This window comes from Rhinolophus sinicus, linkage group LG10, assembly GCF_036562045.2.
Source record: "Rhinolophus sinicus isolate RSC01 linkage group LG10, ASM3656204v1, whole genome shotgun sequence".
NCBI lineage: Eukaryota > Metazoa > Chordata > Mammalia > Chiroptera > Rhinolophidae > Rhinolophus > Rhinolophus sinicus.
Genome location: NC_133759.1, coordinates 39,569,271 through 39,591,173, shown reverse-complemented (window position 1 = coordinate 39,591,173; position 21,903 = coordinate 39,569,271). Strand labels below are relative to the sequence as shown.

The 21,903-nt window shown below is 36.5% G+C and overlaps 1 protein-coding gene across 7 annotated transcripts in view; it reads left to right on the top strand.

Annotated features, from left to right (window-relative positions):
* The window catches only part of TFDP2 (transcription factor Dp-2), a 186,638-nt gene that overhangs the window by 65,410 nt on the left and 99,325 nt on the right, over window positions 1–21,903 (top strand). The window lies entirely within an intron of this gene.

Genomic DNA, 21,903 nt, shown 5'->3' with positions numbered 1-21,903 from the left:
AAACTCAATTGGTATTGAACTGGTTTGGGGAAAAACATGCCATAATATTAATAGCATGAACTCTAAGATGGTTTGGATAGAAAACTTTGTTATATAGCCAAGGGTATGAGTCTGGGGGCTGTGGTCAAAGAAAACTTCTGACATCTCCCTGCAGCCATATTTCCAACTCATCGTGTTTTTTTGGAAAAGGTGGAAATGTTTTTCTCTGAGATTTCTCTGATCATATTAGATAATTAGAATATAATCACTTAAACTTTATCTATTGGAATAAAATACTTTGTGGAACTCACAACTCTCAAATTGTTTCACCAGAGTACTCTTAGAAATTCTAGATTAGTAGATTAACCACAGTTCATAGCTCTTCAGTTGCACATTGTCCTTCAGTTGCGGAAACGGGAGGGCCAGAACAACCCATTGAGGAACAAGTTACTTTCTTAGTTGGCAGAGCAATATCAATTCTTAGTACACATGAAATCAGTCTGAGAATCACAGCTAATCCAAGATTTGGAATTTCTTAGCTCTGATAATTTTTTTTATTATTTTGCTTGTATTTCTATTTTCACTCAATTCTCTCGAGTGATTAAGCTGAACTCAGAGAAATACTTCTTATTTTATTCTTTTCAAATGATCTTATTTTAAATTACTTTATTTCAGAAAGGCTATGCTGTCGTTACTAAACATTTTGTTATCCTGTGGCAACCATGGAAATACACCATTCAGATCGCCTGCTGGTGGGAGGCTTAAGTGACTGACAGTGGCAGCTGTGGCCCCTGTGGATCCACTACCTCATTCTTGTTGAGGCCACCCACACTAATTGTGGCAGCTCTCTGCAAGGAATGAGCATGATGGGGTGCTAGTGTAAGCCCATTCTTATGGGATGCAGAACTCCTCTAATGGGCAGAGCATCACACATCTATTTCTGCATAACAAATTACGCAAAAACCTCACAGCTGAAAACAACAAACATTTATTATCTCAAAGTTTTTGAGGGTGAGGAGTGACTTACGGTGGTAGCTAGGTGATTCAAGCCTCTCATCTCTTGTAATCAAGCTGTTGGCCAAGGCTGTAGACAGCTGAGGGCTGACTGTGGCTGGAAGATCTACTTCCAAGATGGCTCCCTTACATGGCTCTTCACAAGAGCCCTCAGTTCCTCACTGGCTATTGTCAGGAGGTTTCAGATTTAGATTCTTGCCACATGGGTGTCTCCATAGGCCAACAACTAATGTACATTTGTTGGGGACAAGTAATAATTCTGTTTTCATCTTAAGTTATTATTTCCACTGAGACACTTTTCTAAACATCATCTCTACCTACAGTTGCCAGATGTAGCAAGTGAAAATGCAGAACAATATTTGGGACATACTTATACTAAAAAAGTATTCATTGCTTACTTGAAATTTCAATGTAACTGGATGTCCTGTAGCCCTACTTCCCACCCTTTCAGGGTTTAGTTTGTCTTGTCTGTGCTCATATGGCACCTTGTGCTATCCTGTTTCTACATTACTGCACTGTAGTTTAATTGTCTATTTAGTTGTCAGTATCTTCCAGCTAGGGCCAAACTTCCCTGTGGGTAGGAACTGTGTCTTGTTTATTTTATTCACTGTTATATCCCCAGTAACAAGCACTGTGCTTAACCTTAATAGGTACTCAGTAAACATGTGGACTAGTCAAAGAATGAAAAACACTTGGGCTTATAATGGCATGTACTTTTTATCTTCCTCCATCTTTGCTTCATCATTATTATCATGATGAATGTCAAAGGAATGCTAATGTAGATAAATGGGTAGGAATTACAGGATTCAAAAACTGGGTAGGAATTCCAGCATTCAAAAACTTGCTTTGTCACTTTATAGATAAGTTTTAGTTTCCCTTTCTGATAGCTGGAGGTAATACCTGTTTCCTGCCTACCTTAGATAATATCTGCCTCCTGTCTACCTTGAAAGTAAAGCAAAAATTATTAAGCCTGTTATTTTCTAGGAGTTGTGCTCCCTTCAATAATTGGAAGCTGATCTTTTTGTATAGTGGTAATAGGTTTTAAGTAGCAGTAAGAACATGGAGTCAAATAGCTCTGAGTTTGAATCTTAGTCTTGTCACATAGTAATGGTAACCACTTAGACAAATTACTGAGTTGTGTTTCAGAATGTCAGTTTTCTCATCTCAAAAACAGGGATAATAATTTCATCTCGAAAACAGCTACCTCATAAGGGCTATTGTGAAGATGAAGTGATGAAACAGGTAACCTTGTCTAGCATAGTGCCTGTTTTTGGCACATGGTAGGTATACAGCAAATCCCTAGTGAAACTCTTTGGCACTGCCATATCGTCATTCCTTGAGTGATTCTGGCTTTTGATTTATAGGCATTCATAATTCCACCAACTGTAGAGGCTCAGCCTAGCACATATACCAAATATCTGAACCTGTGATTTCTCTCTTACTGAGATGGATTACTATGGCAACAACGCATTAGTAGAGTAAAACTAACCTGTTTTATATCAGTCTGAAATAGTTAATTTTTCTTATATATAGTACTGTTGAAGCCTATTCCCAGTGATACAAGGAGACTACATTGAAGGATCAAAAATGGATGTTTCTGTGATTGGTTATCTGCCACAAACCAGTGGTAACTTTTCTGATAGCTCCTGCTTAAAACTCAAAAAATAAGAAAACTTATAAGATCCCACTTTCTCAGTCTGTGGTTCTTCTGAAAAGTCAAGTTCAAGTGTAATTTTTGGCCCATTTCTTCTCAGGAGGTTTCTGTCCTCACTGGCCTCCCATCCATTAGGATGGCTCTTGTACCAACCCAGTGTCCCTAGTGCTCTTCCTCCACTTTACCCCAATGCTTTTAAGTTCAATGAATAAAGAAATTTAGTCTCAAAGATTAAATGACTTACCACATGTAGGCAGCTAGGATTTGAACCCAGGTATCCTGACTCCATTGCAATGTATACTACATTCCGGTGGTTTTATTGAATGAGACTTACGGAACCTGTGCATTGATATATAAATGTGAGCTGTTAGTATTATGAAGTGTTATGCAGAAATACACAATAACCTCTATGGCAGAAGGGTTTGTAGTTGATTTAAGAAGACTAGACACATAAGTTAAATAACAAAAGATAGTAAGTGTCAGTGGACAAAAGATAATGTCAAGGATTCATATAACAAAAACTACTCAAAATCAGAATTATTTTTAATTGTGTTGAATATTTTTGGATATTTTATTAATATAATTTCTGTCTAGATTCTTGTACTCAGGATGATGCTCTTGAGATTTATTCATGTTGTTTTGTGTGTCAGTAGTTCCTTTTTTATTACTGACTAGTATTCCTTTGTATGGATATACCACAATTTGTTTATCCCTTCATGAGTTGATGAACATTTATGTTTCCAGTTGTGGACTTTTATGAATAAAGCTACTATGAACATTCAAATACAAGCTTATGTGTTGACATAAGTTTTCATTTCTCCACGGTACCTAGGAGTAGAATTGCTGGGTCAAAATAAATTGCCAAACATGTTTCCAAAAGTGCCTGTACAAATTGGTATTTCCATCAGCGATATATAAGAGTTCTAACATATCCATCAGCGATATGTAAGAGTTCTCACTTGGTATGGTCAGTCTTTTTTCCTTTTAGCTCTTGAAGTGGATTTATGTGGTATTTCAGTGTGGTTTTAATTTGCATTTCCCTAATGACTAACAGTGTTGTGTGTCTTTTCATTTGTTTATTCGCCATCAGCATATCTTCTTTGATGAATTAACTGTTGAAATTCTTTGCCCATTTTTAAGTTGGGTTGTTTGTCTTATTGGGTTATTGACTTATTCTGGGTAAAAGTCCTCTACTAGATACATATTTTACAACTATTTTCTCCTAGCCTGTAGCTTGCCTTTTTATTTTCTTCACAGGTAAATTTTGAACAGCAAACATCTTTTGTATTTTAATGTGCAACTTATCAATTAAAAAGACAGTTTGCACTTCCTTATGTCTTGTTTAAGAGATCTTTGTTTAAGCCAAGATTACTGAGATTATCTCCTGTATTTTTTTCTGAGAGTTTTATAGTTTTTGCTCTTAAATTTAAGTCTGTGATAACTGTTGAGTTAATTTTTATGTATGGAGTGAGGTAAAGGGTGAGGTTTATTTTTCTTGTGTGTGAATAACCAATCATTGACCATCATTTATTGATGAGATTATACTTTCCCACAGAATTGCTTTTGTACCTTAGTCAAATATCAATTGACTGTATAGTTGAGGGTCTATTTCTAGATTCTGTTCTGTTCCATTGATCTAAATGTCTATGTTCATGTCAGTAACACATTACTTAATGTAGCTCAGTGGATCTCAATGAGGGCAGTTATGCTCCTCTTGCCTCCCCTGCCCCACCCCCTACGCCCTAGGGGGTTGCAGTGTCTGGAGACATTTTTGAGGGTCACAACTCGGGAATTTGCCTCTGGTAGGAGTAGAGGCCAGGGATGCTGCCAAACATCCTACCATACACAGGACAGTTTCCTATAACAAGAAAAACCAGCCAGTCCAAAATGTCAACAGTACCAAGGTTGAGAAACTCTGCTGAAGCTGTATTAAGTCTTGAAATTAGGTAGTGTAAGTCTTCCAACTTCGTTATTTTTCAAAGTTGTTTTGGCTGTGCTAGACCTTTTGCATTTTATATAAATTTTAGAATCAGTTTGTAAATTTCTATGAAAGTACCTGTTGAGATTTTTATTGGGATTGCATTGAATCTATAAATAAATTTGGGAAGAATTAACATCTTAATAATGTTGAGTCTTCCAATTTATAAGCGTGGTTTAGTTGTCCTTTAAGTCTTCTGTAGTTTGTCTCAGCAAAATGTTGTTGTTTTTGTTGTACAGAGCTTGCACATATTTTCTTAAATTTATCCCTAAGTCTTTCATATTCTTGATGTTATTATAAATTATATCTTTATTTTAGTCTCTGGGTTTTTAATTGCTAGAATATAGAAATACAGTTGGTTTTTGCATATTAACCTTGCTGCTTATGACCTTGCTAATACTCTCACTACTAGTAAGTTTTTATAGGTTCCATAGGATCTTTCACACAGACCAACATTTTGTCTGTTTACTTATTTCTTATTTTTATGCCTGTTTTCCTTTTTTCTTGACTTATTGTATTGACTAAGACTCCTGTTCAGTGTTGAAGTAGTGAAAGTGGACATCATTGTGTTGTTTCTGATCGTAGGGGAAAGCATTCAATTTTTTTACCATTACCTATGATTTTTAGCTATAGGTTCTTTTGTAGATGCCTTTTAGTACATTCAGGAAGTTCCCCCATCTATTCCTTGTCTGCTAAAAGTTACTACTGTGAATGGTTGTTGAATTTTGCCAAATACTTTATCTGTATCTATCAAGATGCTAGCACAGTTTTTCTTTTTCATTCTGTTTATACAGATTTTTCTGATGTTAAACCAACATATTTCTGGATAAACCAAGATATTCCTGGATAAACCTCACTTAGGCATGATATATTACTCCTTTTCTATGTTGTCGGATTCAATTTGCTAAAATTTTGTTTAGGATTTTTGAGGGATATTAGTCTATCATTTATAATGTTTTATATTTGTTTTATTTGCCTTCTTTTTTTGAAGTACTGTTTGACCTTAGTTACCACCTTGTTTATCTCAGCATTTTCAATGGATTAAAACTGAAAGAAGAGGCCCATTTACTTATTATAATAACTATTGTGTTTTGAGTGCTGTTTGCCAGGAAATGTGCTAAGCTCTTTATGTTCATTATTTCACATAATCCTCACAACCTCCTTGCAAGATAAGTACGATTAATACACCCACTTTAGAAATGAGAAAACTGAGGCTCAGAGCAGTTAACTGACTTCCCCAAGTGGTAGAGACAATTCAATTCATGTCTTTCAGATCAGTGGTCAGTCTTCCAAACACATTGCTCTGCATGCATGTCTTTTTCAGGAAATCTTTTATTAACATGGAATATTATTGACAAGACCAGAGGAACTAAACCTCTAAGTAATCTCAATCTACCCCATTATGCTAATTGCTTTTAATATTATTTGTATGCTAATTCATTTTTCAGTTTATTTTGAGAGTGTCTCTGATAACTGGCTTATTAGCTCACCAATATATAAGTTTTATCATGTGCACTTTCTTGTGGAAGAACTTGAATATTTCTAATTGGTTGCTACAATGCTTTGGTTTAAACCATACATCCATTGGCCGTTTCTTGACTTTGTTAATCTGGGTTAGAGCTTCCTTGAGAGAAAATTACACTTTCTTTTTTACCATGCTCTATTCTGTGTGCTCAATAATATCAGTAAGCATATTTCTGTTTATGTAAAATTGTAGTGTGGTTGAGACTTAAGGGAGGCAAGAGTAGATCAGAAACTATTTCTTTCACTTACCTGCTGTTCTCAGGTTGAACACGCGCCATATTATTATAGGACCTTTTAGCCTCAGGAATTCAACTCTGGGAAGCCTGGGGTTAGCTGGCAGCAATCTAGTGGGACCCAACTTAATCTCCTCTGTTATCCCATGATCAAGTAGGTGAAAATACACAAAGAAGCCAAGTTACAAATAGAATCAGAAACTAGAAATATAAATTAAAACATGCCAATAAGCCTCAGGAGGATTTTCTATGAGTAAAAGTAAAGACAGATCCCTGAGACAGAATAGCAGGGACAGGCAGGAAAATAGTAGATTTTCTGCCCATCTCTGCTGCATACCTATAATTTAAGGAAGTGAAGTCTTTGCCAACCAGAAACTTGGCAGCTACCATTTGTGGTGTTGCAACTGCTATCTGCAGCATCCAGTGCTTATTTTTCTCCCTCCCATCTCTCTTATCATTACCTCTTTGCTTCCCTTGGTGACCACATTTCTGTAAAGACAGTGGCAGGTTATGGTGCATTTTCAGATGTGAAGGGAATAGTAGTAGGAAAGGGCAGAAAGTAGAAAGTGTGGGGGAGTGGTATGCATTTTTTCAGGCTCTACTTCAAATAAACACACAAATGAAGTGTTTCATTATGGAAAATTTCAAATATTTACAAGAGAAAAGAGAACAGTTTAATAAACTCCCTGGTACCTGTTACCAACTGAAACAACTCTTGGTTTGGCCCTGCTTTGACTAGGGAAGAACTATGTTCTATTTCAGAGTATCCAGGGTTAAATTACCGATCGCATACATCACATAATGAGGCAACAGAACCAGGAGAGTCTTCTTTAGTTCATCAGAGCCATAGTTAAATCGGGATTCTTAACCTCAATCCATGAATTGACTTCTCCATGACAGACTGAATTGGTAAGCAAAATTTTATGTTCTGGAGAGAGAGTATATGATTTTAATGGGATCTTCAAAGAGATCCCTAGTCTCCAAAATAGATGAGAGCCATAATATTACATTACTGCTTAACACCAGAAATTTGACTAAGAATTGTGTGAATCAATCTTTTCTCCAACTTAAGAACTAAGAGTTAAAAGTCAAATAATATTCAGATGGACAGGAAAGGGGATAGGTCAATTAGAATTTACCTAATTATTTTCTAAGCAAACACCAAACCTCTCAGTTTTCAGATAATTGACAGCATTTTTTAAAAAGCCATCATGGCCTTATTAAGAAATTCTGCAAAATAAAAGGAGAAAATCTTATACTTAAGACACAGAGGAAAATTGTATTTGTAAAAAAACTGAGAAAGGAAACAAGATAATATTAGATGGTAAATGCTTTCTTCTTGAAATTATGTAATGGATCTGAAATAGTATGTAAAAGACAACAGATTGACACAGAAACCAACTGAGATACCAACAGAGATTATAGTAATAATAGCTAAATATTTACTGAATACCAGATACTGTATTAAAACCTCTCATGATTTAGTGAATTAAATCTGATTAAGTGATTATTCCCAAGAAAGTTCAAGTAAGGTTAAATTACTTCCCCTAAGATTATACAACCAGTGAGAGGTGGGTCTCAGATTTGAATCCATGTAGAGTTACTTCAGGGCCCTGGAGCTAAGGGAAATAAGGATAATTACAAAGGATCTTGAATCATTCTTTGTACTTTCCTGTATTTTAAAATTTCTTCACGACTCCTCAAAACTCATGAACATACTAAAATTCAACATACCTTTACTATTAAAATCCACAATGAAAGAGTCAAAAAATAGTGGTGAAAATCAAGTCAGTGATGTAGAAGAGAAGCTGGAGAAGGTCTCCCAAAATGCAGTAGTAGAAAAGGATCAAAAAGAGAATAAAGACTCAATATGTAGATAAATAGTATTCCTGAGTAAAGGAGAATAGTAAATAGAAGAGAAACAGTAATCCATGGTAAACTGGAAGACAACATCCTTGAGCTTAAGAAAGACTTAAGTTTACAATTTAAAGGATTTCACTGATATATGGAGAATGCTAGGTATATAAGGAATGAAAATTTTGAGGAGAAATAAAAGATATACTGTAAACAAACATCCAGGCAAGGGGTGAAAAGGAGCTTCTACAAAAAAAAATAACAAAAAATAACAAAAAAACCCTTAAATAAGAGTAATCAAATTTCCTGTTCACTACTAAATAGCAAAGACTATGGAACAATATTTACAGTGTTATTAGGAAAAAGAAAATGTCTACATTGTTATTATTAGCAAAAGAGAAAATAAAGGCGATAAAGAGCAGCAAGAATAATAGTGACAGTGTAAAACCACCTTATTGCCCCGACCAGCGGGGCATTCAACAGGGACCGAAGGGAGACACCCTGAAAAGAGAAAATAGGAGGCGCGAAGAAATGGAGGCAAGACAAAGTTCTGATCAAGCCTCAAATTTTTTATTGTAGCTACAAGATTATATGGGTTAGGGTAAACTGGGCGGGGAGTGAATGAGGAAGGAGAGAGCGGAATGAGGAAGGGGCTTTACTTATCAGAGACGTGACCTTCTAAGGGCAAACTGACGGTTCCAGGAATTAGGTCATGTGCTGCCGGATAGCATAGTTTCTCTGAGTCAGGCTCCTACATCTCCTCTCTCTTTATCTTTTTAAGAGAGTGAGCCTTAACCAAGACAGGAACTCAGGGGTCTCAGACGGCCCACCAGGGGTGAGGCAATTGTTTTGACTTAGGCACCAACCCCTATGTAGTCTGGACATGAGTTCAGGGAGAGCTGAAATTGGGTCAATCGGGACCCTCCCTTGCAGTACCCAGTCGCTGCAGCCGTCTGGTGCTCAAGCCCTTTAGATCGGGCACACGTTTTCAGCCACCGTGTCTGCTATATGTTTATATAGCTGGAGCCTGTTTGTAACTGGTTGTAATTACCTTCCGGATGGTCCATCGTGGCCAGGCGTTGATAATGAATATGGATAGGTTTGGCCAGAATGTTATCTATTTGTTGTTTGATGAATCCTGTCAGTTTATTAAATGCCCAAGGTCCGAGGGAGACAAGTAGGAGTAATCCTAGAATGGGGCCAAGGATGGGGAGGAGGACAGGCAAGAGACCATGAAAACTGGTTAGAAAGGGGTTGTCAAGAAGTTGTTTTTTGCGTTGAAGAAGATCTTCTTGGAGTCTCTTGACCTTGTCTCGCACTATGCCGGATTTGTTGGCATAGAAGCAGCATCGTTCCTGTAAAGCTAAACAGATCCCCCCTTGTTCCGCTGTTAGATCAAGCCCTCGTCTGTTTTGGAGTACTACTTCTGCTAAGGAATCGACCTGGTCTTGAAGGTCATTAATAGTATCTGATAGTGTGGTAACATCATCAATAAGTTGGAGAGAGAGCCGTTGATAAGTATTTACGGACACTCCTACCCCGGCAGCGCCTGTGGCCATGGCTGTGGTTATGCCTAATCCTGAATGATCCTCATGTAATCTTGGTCAATTACTCCTGGGATAATATTAATCCCCGCTAGAGCTGAACTACCGCACCCAAGGACTAGCCCGAAGGTATTGGGTGGTAGAGGCCCATGGGCATTGGTAGGGAGGAGTTATATGCCTTGATCAGGGGTTAATAATGTTGGGGTGGGGGACAAGAGGTCCAATCCTGCACTGCCTGGGGTGGCTCTGCAAAGGGAGGTAATGGAGACTGGGACTGAGGAACAAACCGTATTGCCCCTGGTTTGTTCTAATTGGGTTACCCATAGCATCTACCTTGGAGTGGCAGTCTCTAGCCCAATGTTTGCCGCGTTTACAGCGAGGACAGATAGTGGAAGGTGGCTGACGGGGCTGTTTGTCTATAGGGCATTCCCGGACAAAATGACCAGGCTGTTTACAATTGTAACAGGGTTTTTGATTGTCCTGTGTGAAGCTGGCGTGGGACGTCCCGACACCAGAACAAAGTTTAATATAGTCTGAGAGGGAGCCATTGCGATGGGGGCGGATGGCGTTTTGGCATGTGGCATTGGCATTTTCAAATGCAAGATGTTTAATAAAGGCGCTATCTGACTCTTCTTTTCCAATTAAGCGCTCGGCAGCCTCAGTTAGGCGGCTGATGAAATCGCAATAGGATTCGTCAGGCCCTTGATGGATTTTGGCCAAGGAGGTGCTGGCGGGCCCTTTGGGTGGGAGTTTACGCCAGGCCTTGAGGCCGGCATTTTGGACCTGAGCTAACAAGCCTGGGGGGAAGGCGGCCTGAGTCTCATTGGTGTTATAGGGCGGTCGGCCGAGAAGGCGATCTCTAGTCCAGGAGCGGGAGGACTGGCTCTGAGTATTTCGTTCAGCCATTTTTCGTGCGTTCTCCGCATACTCTGTGCTGACGGGGGACGGTACGATTCCTTTAAGAGGCTCTCCCCCTTTTTTATAACCTCTCTAACATCCGGGTCATGGGAGTGAACCCTGAGGGCGTCATTTATGAGATAACAGGAAGTAAAAGTAGAAAGGGGGACCTTTTCGGGTATCATTCGTTCCTTCTTGGGGGAACCAGGGACAGATCTCTGACAGAAACCCGAAAAATTCACTGAGATCTTTTTTTCTAGCCTTAATTCTACGCACCTTGAGGCAACTCTTTAACCCAGAAATGAACAGTTCATGAGAACTTAATGTCTGACCCATGGTCCCCTTCTCGGCCCTTCAATCAACAAGCGAAACAATCAGATGCCCATCTGGCCGTGACCCTCGCGGGACTAAATCTGTCTTAGCTAAGGCGCTTCGGTATAAACCCCCGAACTGGTGGACAGGAGTCCAGTCGCCGTTATGCCGTATGACAGAACCGGAACCACAGATTAGGGCCCAAGCAAGCTCCGTGACGAGAAGTCGTGGAGCTATCACTCACTCACACATTCATTCGACCGAGGGGTAATATTAAATCTAAAATCATCCCAAAACATCTATTTTCGTCTGTCTGCTTACCTCTATCAGATCAGGCTCACGGATCGGCTTGTATCCGTGGAGATCAGGAAACGAGTCAGGCTCGCGCGGTAAAATCGCTGGACTTAAGGCAGACAGTTTTTCAAGGGGTCTGGGATCTTCGGGCCCCACGTTGGGCGCCAGAAATGCCCCGACCAGCGGGGCATTCAACAGGGACCGAAGGGAGACACCCTGAAAAGAGAAAATAGGAGGCGCGAAGAAATGGAGGCAAGACAAAGTTCTGATCAAGCCTCAAATTTTTTATTGCAGCTACAAGATTATATGGGTTAGGGTAAACTGGGCGGGGAGTGAATGAGGAAGGAGAGAGCGGAATGAGGAAGGGGCTTTACTTATCAGAGACGTGACCTTCTAAGGGCAAACTGACGGTTCCAGGAATTAGGTCATGTGCTGCCGGATAGCATAGTTTCTCTGAGTCAGGCTCCTACACCTTATCAGTAATTAGAATAAAAATGAATATATTACAACATCAATTTAAAAGACAGAGAGACTCAGGTTTGGTCAAAAAAACAATACCCAAGGTTCACATCACCTGATTTTGAGGCTTACTATAAAGCTATAATAATCAATAAGACAGTATAGTACAGTAGTCCCCCTTATCTGTGGTTTTGGTTTCTGTGGTTTCAGTGATCCACGGTCAACTGTAGTCCAAAAATATTAAATGGAAAATTCTAGAGATAAACAATTCATAAGTTTAAAATTTCACTGTTCTGAGTAGCGTAATGAAATCTTGTACTATCACAACTGGGGCTTGAATCATCCCTTTTCTCAGCATCACAATGCCTACGGCATTCACCTCACTTCATCTCATCACACAGGCATTGTATCATCTCACATCACAGGAAGAAGGGAGAGTACAGTACAAATAAGATGTTTTGAGAGAGAGAAGCCACATTCACATAACATATATTACAGTACGTTCTATTTTGTAAGTTATTGTTAATCTCTTACTAATTTATAAATTAAACTATCAGAGGTATATACTTATAGGAAAAAACATAGTATATGTAGGGTTATGTACTAGCCAGAGTTTTAGCCATCCACTGGGGGGTCTTGGAATGTATTCCCCACAAATAAAGGGCATTACTGTATTAGCTAAAGGATAGATACATAATCAGTGGAGCAGAATAGAGAGCTCAGAAATAGACCTAGAGAAATATTGTCAACTGATCTTTGACAAAGGAGGAAAAGCAATTCAATGGAAAAAGGAGTCTTTTCAACAAATTTAACTAGAGTGAACTGTGTAGTCCACATGCGAAATACTGAACCTAGACAGAGCCCTTATACCTCAAAATGGACCATAAACCTAAATGTGAAACAAAAAGATAAAACTTCTAGAATTAAAAATAGGAGAAACTCTTGGTGACCTTGGCTTTGGCAATGACTTTTTAGATACAACAGCAAAACGTGTGTGATAAAAGACTTTGTGAAGTTAGCCAATTGCAATGTTAGGGAGTAGGGCACAAAAGTCTGGCCTTACTTCTGACACCAGTTGCAAGTTCGAGGGTCTCCAAAACCACCTTTAGATTCGATAATTCTCCAGAAGGACTCATGGAATTCATTGAGTTGTTATACTCACAGTTCCGTTTTACTACGGTTGAAGGATACAGATTAAGCTCAGTCAAGTGAAAAGACACATAGGGCAGAGTCCCGAAAAAGTACCAATTGTGGAGCTTCCAGTTGTCCTCTCCCCATGGAATCAGGTATGACTTTACTTTCCAGGTATTGCTGTTTGACTGCACACACAGAATATTGCCAACCAGAGAAACTTACATGAGCATCCATGTCCAAAGTCTTTATTGGGCTTTGATCTTGTAAACTTGACCAGCTACTCACCACACGACTTGGATGTCCCCACCCTAAATCTCATTGTCGATGTGACTCAAAGCCTCCACCCTAAATCACATTGTTACTATCTGGCTGGCCTAAGGCCCCCAGTTAAACAAAGACACTTTTATCAGGCAAGGCATTCCAAGGGTTTAGAGATTACCTCCCAAGAGCTAAGGGTAGAGCCAGACCTCTCTTTGGGTAAGATTAAATTCTTTACTACCTAAACGTGTATCCAAAATATAAAACGAACTCCAGAAGTGGGCAAAGATCTGATCAGACACCTCCCCAGAGAATATCTACAGAAGGCAAATAAGCACATAAAAGATACTCAATATCATTTGTTATTAGGGAATTGCAAATTAAAACAACACTGAAATAGCACTTGCACCTTTTAGAATGGCTAGAATACAAAAAGCTGACAATACCAAATTGCTGACTAAAATGCGGAGCAGCAGAGACTCTTGTTCATTGTTGGTGGGCATGCAGAATGGTGCAGGCACTTTGGAAGACAGTTTGGTAGTTCCCTGTAAAACTAAACAGTCTACTAGAAGAACCCCTTCTGACTCCCATTAGCCTATATATGTTTACTTACGTGATTTATCTCCCATGTATAACCAATTTCCCATCTCTTACCAACAGAGGATATATTCCTTCTTCTCAGGCATTTATGGAACATTTATAGAAGGTAGCCATACTAGCAAACAAAAATCTCAGTATTGTCTATAAAAGTGGAAGTTTGCTAGACCATTGTATCTGGCCACTGTGCAATAAAATTTGAAATTAATTCAAGAAGTCCACCTGTCACTTCTTTCCCCCAAATAGCTGTTAAGTCAAAGCAGAAAACTAAACTGCAATGACTATTAAAAATAACAAGACATTATAATTTTATATACACATAAACATGTATGTGGGATGCAGCCAAAGTGTATATGTGCTGTTATTATTTTAAAATGCAATGAAAGAAACAAGGAATTTTCCTTCCAAAGTTAGGCAAAGTTTAGCTAGACTAGGAATATAATAAAAATTTAAAAATTGAACAAAGAAGAATGTGGTAAAACTGACAAATCCAGTAGATAAACCATAATAAATAGTAGGAAGTCATTTAACAAAATGTTGAAACAGGAATATTAGAGGATTTTTTATATACAAAAAATTTTAAATTATCAGATTATCATATAGCAGTTATGTTAAGGAATTGGAAAATACTGATGGAAAAAATTCTTTGGGGGGAGGATATAAACTACCAAATTCATTTTTTTAAGTAGAAAATTTTAAAAGTCTAACATGTTGGAAGAAATATAAAATGTCCAAAAAAATCACTTTAAAAAAGACTATTCCTGACAGTTTTATGGGCAAGCTTTTTCCTGTTTCTATGAATAGATAATCCAGGCAATAAAACATGCAGAGTATAAAACCAAAGGTTTCCCGGTCCATGGAACAAAACTGATTTAACTCAGATAATAAAACTTAACAGCATAGAAAGTTATAAACCAATTACACACTATAGAAGCAAAAGCTTAAGTATTAGCAAATAAAATTAACATTCTATTAAGAGAACTATATACCATGAACCAAGTAGAATTTATCTCAAGAAAGTAAAGATGATTGATTTAATATTATAAAATTACCAATAATATATTTACATAGGTAGATCAAAGAAGAACCATATTTTTGTCTGAAATACTTTTTATACTACATTTTAAAAATTTGATCACTTTTTGAAAAAATATGAACTAGGACTTAAAAGATACTTTTTTTTTTTTTTTAAAGATTTTATTGGGGAAGGGGGGAACAGTGTGTACTTGCAGGACATTTTCCAAGTCAAGTTGTTGTCCTTTCAATTTTAGTTGTGGAGGGCACAGCTCAGCTCCAGGTCCAGTTGTCGTTGTTAGTTGCAGGGGAGCACAGCCCACCATCTCTTGCAGGAGTCAAACCAGCAACCTTGTGGTAGAGAGCCCACTGGCCTATGTGGGAATTGAGTCGCAGCCTTCGGCATTAGGAGCATGGAGCTCCAACTGCCTGAGCCACCGGGCCAGCCCATAAAAGATACTTTAAAAAAAAATTTTTTTTTAAATTAAAGTTTATTGGGGTGACAATTGTTAGCAAAGTTACATAGATTTCAGGTGTACAATTCTGTATTACATCATCTATAAATCCCATTGTGTGTTCACCACCCAGAGTCAGTTCTCGTTCCATCACCATATATTTGATCCAAAAAAAATTTTTTAGAGGTCTTTATTAGCCAATACCATATTTAATGCCTTTCCATTAGATGCAGACATTCCCATTTAAAACGGGAACGAGTAAGGTGGTCCACTGGTGCCACTATTTATTTGGTTTTCTGTTGTGTCGTTTTTTAAAGTCAGATTTATTGAAGAATAATTTACATGCAGTAAAGTTTACTTTTTTTTTAGTGTTTTTGTATATTGTATAGTTTGGGCCCTGCAACCTTGTTAAATTCATTAAAATTAAAACATTAAAAATCTAATGTTTACTAAAATTTATTACTTTTGGTAGCTTTCAGCTACCAAACACCATTCTTTGGATAGAAATCATTTACTCATAGTGTGTTATCCTTTTTAACCTATTGCTGAATTCAATTTGCTAAGATTTTGTTAAGAATTTCTTTTGGGGGCGCAGGTTAGCTCAGTTGGTTAGAGCACGGTGCTCTTAACAATAAGGTTGCCGGTTCAATCCCCTCGTGGGCCACTGTGAGCTGCACCCTCCTCAACTAGATTGAAGCAACTACTTGATTTGGAGCTGATAGGTCCTGGAAAAACACACTTAAATAAATAAAAGTTTAAAAAACAAATTCTTTTTTAAATTTTTAAATTATTTTTTATTTATTTTTATTTTTTATTGGTTTCAGGTATACAAAACAATGCAATAGTTAGACATTTCACCCCTCACAAAGTGATAACCCCCTCGCCCAATCTATTGCCCCTCTGACATCATATATATCTATTACAATTCCATTGACTCTATTCCCTATGTCATACTCCATATCCTATGACTACATATATTAAATTATAGTTGACATTCAGTGTTATTCAGCTTCAGGTGTACAATGCAGTGGTCAAGCACCTACACCGTCCATGAAGTGGTCTCTAATAAGAAAAAAGAATTTCCTTTTGATGGTAAAATATACATAACACAAAACTTACTATTTTAACCATTTTCAAGGGTGCATTTTGTTGGTTTTAAGTACATTGACATTGTTGTACAACTATCACCACTATCCATCTCCAGAACTTTTTCATCATTCTCAAATGAAGCTATACACATTAAATAATAATTCCCTGTTCCCTCTTTTCTAGCCACTGGTAACCATTGTTATGATTTCTGTCTCTGAATTTGAATATTCTAGGAACCTTATATACGAGGAGACATAGATTATTTGTCCTTTTGTGTCTGGCTGATTGCACTTAGCATGTTTTCAGGGTTCATCCATGTTGTAGCACGTATCCGAATTTCCTTCTTTTTTAAGGTTTGTTAAAGTTTTTGAGACTACGTTCATGAAAGATAGTGGTTTGGAATTTCTTTGTCTGGTTTTGGTATCAGAGTAGTGCCCGCTTTATCAAATGAGTTGGGAAGAGTTTATATAATGTCAGATTAGTTTTTCCATAATTATTTGGTAGAAATTGTGAGTGAAGCCATCTGGGCCTGGATTTTCCTTTGTAAGGAGATTTCAAAGTGGGAATTCAGTTTTTGCAACAGGTATAGGGCTATTCAGGGTTGTTTGTTTTTCCTTGAGTGAGCTTTGATAATTTGTATCTTTCAATGAATTTGAAAATGTGTTGCTTAATTTCTAAATATTTGGGGATTTTCCAGAGATCTGTTATTGATTTCTAGTCCAATTCCATTGAGATCAGAGAACATCTTTGGGGGATAATTTAAGTTGTTTTGTAATTTTGAAGTTTGCTTCAAGATCTGTTGTATGGTGCATCGTAGTAAGTGCTCCTAATGCACTGAAAAGAATGTCGATTTTGCTGATGTTGAGTGAACTGTTCTATAAATATCAATGATGTCAAGTTGATTGCTAGTGTTCAGATTTTCCACGTCCTTACTATCTGTCTACTTGTTCTGTTAATTGCTGAGAGGAATATGCTGGTCTCCATTTATGATACCGATTTTTCTATTTCTCCTTTGAGTTGTCAGTTTTTCCTACATACATTTTGAAACTCTTTTGTTGGGTATATGCACATTTAGGATTGTTATGTGTTATTTTGTTTGTTTGTTTGTTTGTGATGTTTTCTTTTGTTATGATATAATACCTGTCTTTATCCCAGTTAACATTCCTTGTTCTGGGAATCTCTGGATATTAATTACGGTCTTTAGATAACTTACATTTAATGTAATTATTAATATAGTTAGATTTAAATCTGCCATGTTGTTAGTTTTTTTCCATATATACCATCTGTTCTCTTTTCTTTCATTTGATTTTTTTGGGATAAATTGAATATATATTCTTTTATGATTCCATTTTATCTTTGCTTATTTGTTATACCTCTTTTTAAGTTTTTCAATTTTTAGTGTTTTCTGTAAGGTTTACAGTGTACATCTTTAAGTTATAGTATACTTTTAAAGAATGTTAAAGCATGCCATGGATACTTCCATTTCTTCCCTCCTATCTTTGGTGCTATTGTTAGTATATATCTTATTTTTATATAGTTATAAACCCTGTAACACATTGTTGATGTTTTAGTTTAGATCCTCAATTATCCTTTAAAGTGATTAAAGATTAGAGATAGGAAAAATTTTTCTTCTACTCATAATGAGATAGTTGAAAGAGTTATTTTAAAGCCCCTATCTGATATTTTCAATATCTGGGTCATATATGAACCTATTGATTACTTCTATTGATTGCTTTATCTCTTGCAATGGTTTTATTTTTCCTTTTGTGCATGTCTTATAATTTTAATTTAATGCCAGTCATCTTGTATAAAAGAACAGTAGAGGTTGACGTAAATAGTATTTATACCTGGAAATGGGCACACTTCTGTTAGGCCATTTGTCTATGGAACTGAGTTAGTCAGATGTTGAACTGAGTTTGGGTTTTGATGTTGCTATGATTATATTCAGTTACCTCAGGGGAAGAAAGAGGTTGAAGCTTTAAGAAAAATCTTGGTCTTTTTTTAGAAAGGGGAAATGATTCTGAATATTGCATGGTGATAGTCACTAGGATTTGTCTTATGACCACACCTATTCAAGTCATTTGTTTTCCTTGAGTGAGCTTTGATAATTTGTATCTTTCAATGAATTTGAAAATGTGTTGCTTAATTTCTAAATATTTGGGGATTTTCCAGAGATCTGTTATTGATTTCTAGTCCAATTCCATTGAGATCAGAGAACATCTTTGGGGGATAATTTAAGTTGTTTTGTAATTTTGAAGTTTGCTTCAAGATCTGTTGTATGGTGCATCGTAGTAAGTGCTCCTAATGCACTGAAAAGAATGTCGATTTTGCTGATGTTGAGTGAACTGTTCTATAAATATCAATGATGTCAGGTTGATTGCTAGTGTTCAGATTTTCCACGTCCTTACTATCTGTCTACTTGTTCTGTTAATTGCTGAGAGGAATATGCTGGTCTCCATTTATGATACCGATTTTTCTATTTCTCCTTTGAGTTGTCAGTTTTTCCTACATACATTTTGAAACTCTTTTGTTGGGTATATGCACATTTAGGATTGTTATGTGTTATTTTGTTTGTTTGTTTGTTTGTGATGTTTTCTTTTGTTATGATATAATACCTGTCTTTATCCCAGTTAACATTCCTTGTTCTGGGAATCTCTGGATATTAATTACGGTCTTTAGATAACTTACATTTAATGTAATTATTAATATAGTTAGATTTAAATCTGCCATGTTGTTAGTTTTTTTCCATATATACCATCTGTTCTCTTTTCCTTTTCTTTCATTTGATTTTTTTGGGATAAATTGAATATATATTTTTTTATGATTCCATTTTATCTTTGCTTATTTGTTATACCTCTTTTTAAGTTTTTCAATTTTTAGTATTTTCTGTAAGGTTTACAGTGTACATCTTTAAGTTATAGTATACTTTTAAAGAATGTTATACCATGCCATGGATACTTCCATTTCTTCCCTCCTATCTTTGGTGCTATTGTTAGTATATATCTTATTTTTATATAGTTATAAACCCTGTAACACATTGTTGATGTTTTAGTTTAGATCTTCAATTATCCTTTAAAGTGATTAAAGATTAGAGATAGGAAAAATTTTTCTTCTACTCATAATGAGATAGTTGAAAGAGTTATTTTAAAGCCCCTATCTGATATTTTCAATATCTGGGTCATATATGAACCTATTGATTACTTCTATTGATTGCTTTATCTCTTGCAATGGTTTTATTTTTCCTTTTGTGCATGTCTTATAATTTTAATTTAATTCCAGTCATCTTGTATAAAAGAACAGTAGAGGTTGACGTAAATAGTATTTATACCTGGAAATGGGCACACTTCTGTTAGGCCATTTGTCTATGGAACTGAGTTAGTCAGATGTTGAACTGAGTTTGGGTTTTGATGTTGCTATGATTATATTCAGTTACCTCAGGGGAAGAAAGAGGTTGAAGCTTTAAGAAAAATCTTGGTCTTTTTTTAGAAAGGGGAAATGATTCTGAATATTGCATGGTGATATTCACTAGGATTTGTCTTATGACCACACCTATTCAAGTCATTTGTGAATCCTATGAGAATAGGGTGAGTGCAAGTTTTTCTGAAATCAACAAAACAATTACTCTTTAAAATATGTTGTGAGAATCATCTTGTTAAATCACAAGAAGTGCTGCTTATGTATATCTCTTATAGAGTAACGTAGTAAGGGAGCAAAATATTCTCCCTTATTCTAAAAAGGGCAACACTTTGGCATTTAATGGATGCCCAGTGTTTCTGAAGAGGAAGGGGGAGTTGATCTGTGCCTAGTGGAGGCAACAGCACTGAGCAATACTTACTGGAAATGAGCTTTTAATGAGGCCATGTAAAAGACCGTGTTTCTCTAGCTTAGATACGCATTGGAGTCACCTGAGACTTTTGAAACAATATTTATGCCTTCATCTCACCCTCACAGATTCGGATGGAGTTGATTTGAGATGTGACTTGGACATGAGATTTTTAACTTTTCTAGTTGATTCTAATGTGCAGCCAAGGCTGAGGATTACTCTTCAAAAGGCTCACAGAAATCCTTGTGGGCTGTTGGAAACTTTGTAAGGTCTGGAAGATTTGTGCTAGCACACGGAGGAAATATCAAGTGACATTCAAATTATTATCATTGCTGAGATACACAGAAAAAGCAATTGTTATATATTAAGACACATAAAAGACAACTCAATAAATGAAAGTCATTTCATATTCCTGAAAGAGAAAAATAAGTATTTTAAAATTGACAGTTCTTTCCAAAGCGAATAAAAATTATGTAATGCCCTTTCAATCAAATCTTACTAGAGTTTTAAAAACCGGTAATGTCACCCATCACCCAGATATTGGTTTCTAATACTATTTTCCAATAAAATGATCCAGGGCTCCTTGGAAAAATAGCTAATCTAGTTTTGGAGCAGGGAATATACAAGATGAACCTGGAGTGTCATGTATGTAATACCTGAAAAGAATGAAAATTGGAAGCAGTGTGATAGATAACTGAATACAGATAGCCTTTGAACAGCATATGTTTGAACGTAAAGGTCTACTTATAGGTGGATTTTTTTCCCCCAATAAATACATAAATGCATTTTCTCTTATGATTTTTTTTAAACTTTAAAAGAATTTAAGTGTATTTTTCCAGGACCCATCAACTCCAAGTCAAGTGATTGTTTCAATCTAGTTATGAAGGGTGCAGCTCACAGTGGCCCATGCGGGGATTGTGAGCTAATCGGCCGCCTACCTTATGATTTTTTAAATAATATTTTTTCTAGCTTATTTTATTGTAAGAATACAGTATTTAATGTAACATACAAAATATGTGTTAATGGATTTTATGTTATCAGTAAGGGTTCTGGTCAACAGTAGGCTATTAGTAATATTTTTGGGGAATCAAAAGTTATACAGGCAGATTTTCACTGCATGGCGGGGGTGGTCAGTGCCCCTAACCTCTGAATTGTTCAGGGGTCAACTCTATATTGTGATGCTGTAGTGTGGTGGTATTCTGTAGATAATACAAACTAAATAATTTATTAAGTTAAAAATGTTAACCCGACATGTATAGATCTCCCGTCACCTTTGTTTTGGAAAAGAAAACTATGGAGCATAGAAAAAGACTTGGTATATGTATATAAAATTAATTATTTCTTGGTGTTTGAATTATAGATGATTTTTATTTTCTCCTATGTGCTTTTATATGTTTTGCAATTTTCCTGCATTGTGCCTATGCAGTATTATGGACATCATTTAAAAAACTATTTTAAAATAAAACCTTTTACCTCTATCGAATTAACAAAGCTCTTAAATTTATGACTCATGTTTGCAAAGGTGTGAGAAATTGATGTCTTCGTTTCATATCCACTTCTTATTCTACTTCTATTTATTCTTATCCATTTAATCTTCATATCTACTTCTGGCGCGAGTGTGAATCAGCACTAGGACTCTGGGAAGTAAACGGGATACATATCAAACCCCTTAAGACAGTTTTATATTCTTAATACCCTTTCGGCAGGTTATCATTAGAAAAGAATAAGATATTTGAGTGTAGAAATGTTTATCACATGATTATTTATAATGGAAAAATACAGAGACTGTAT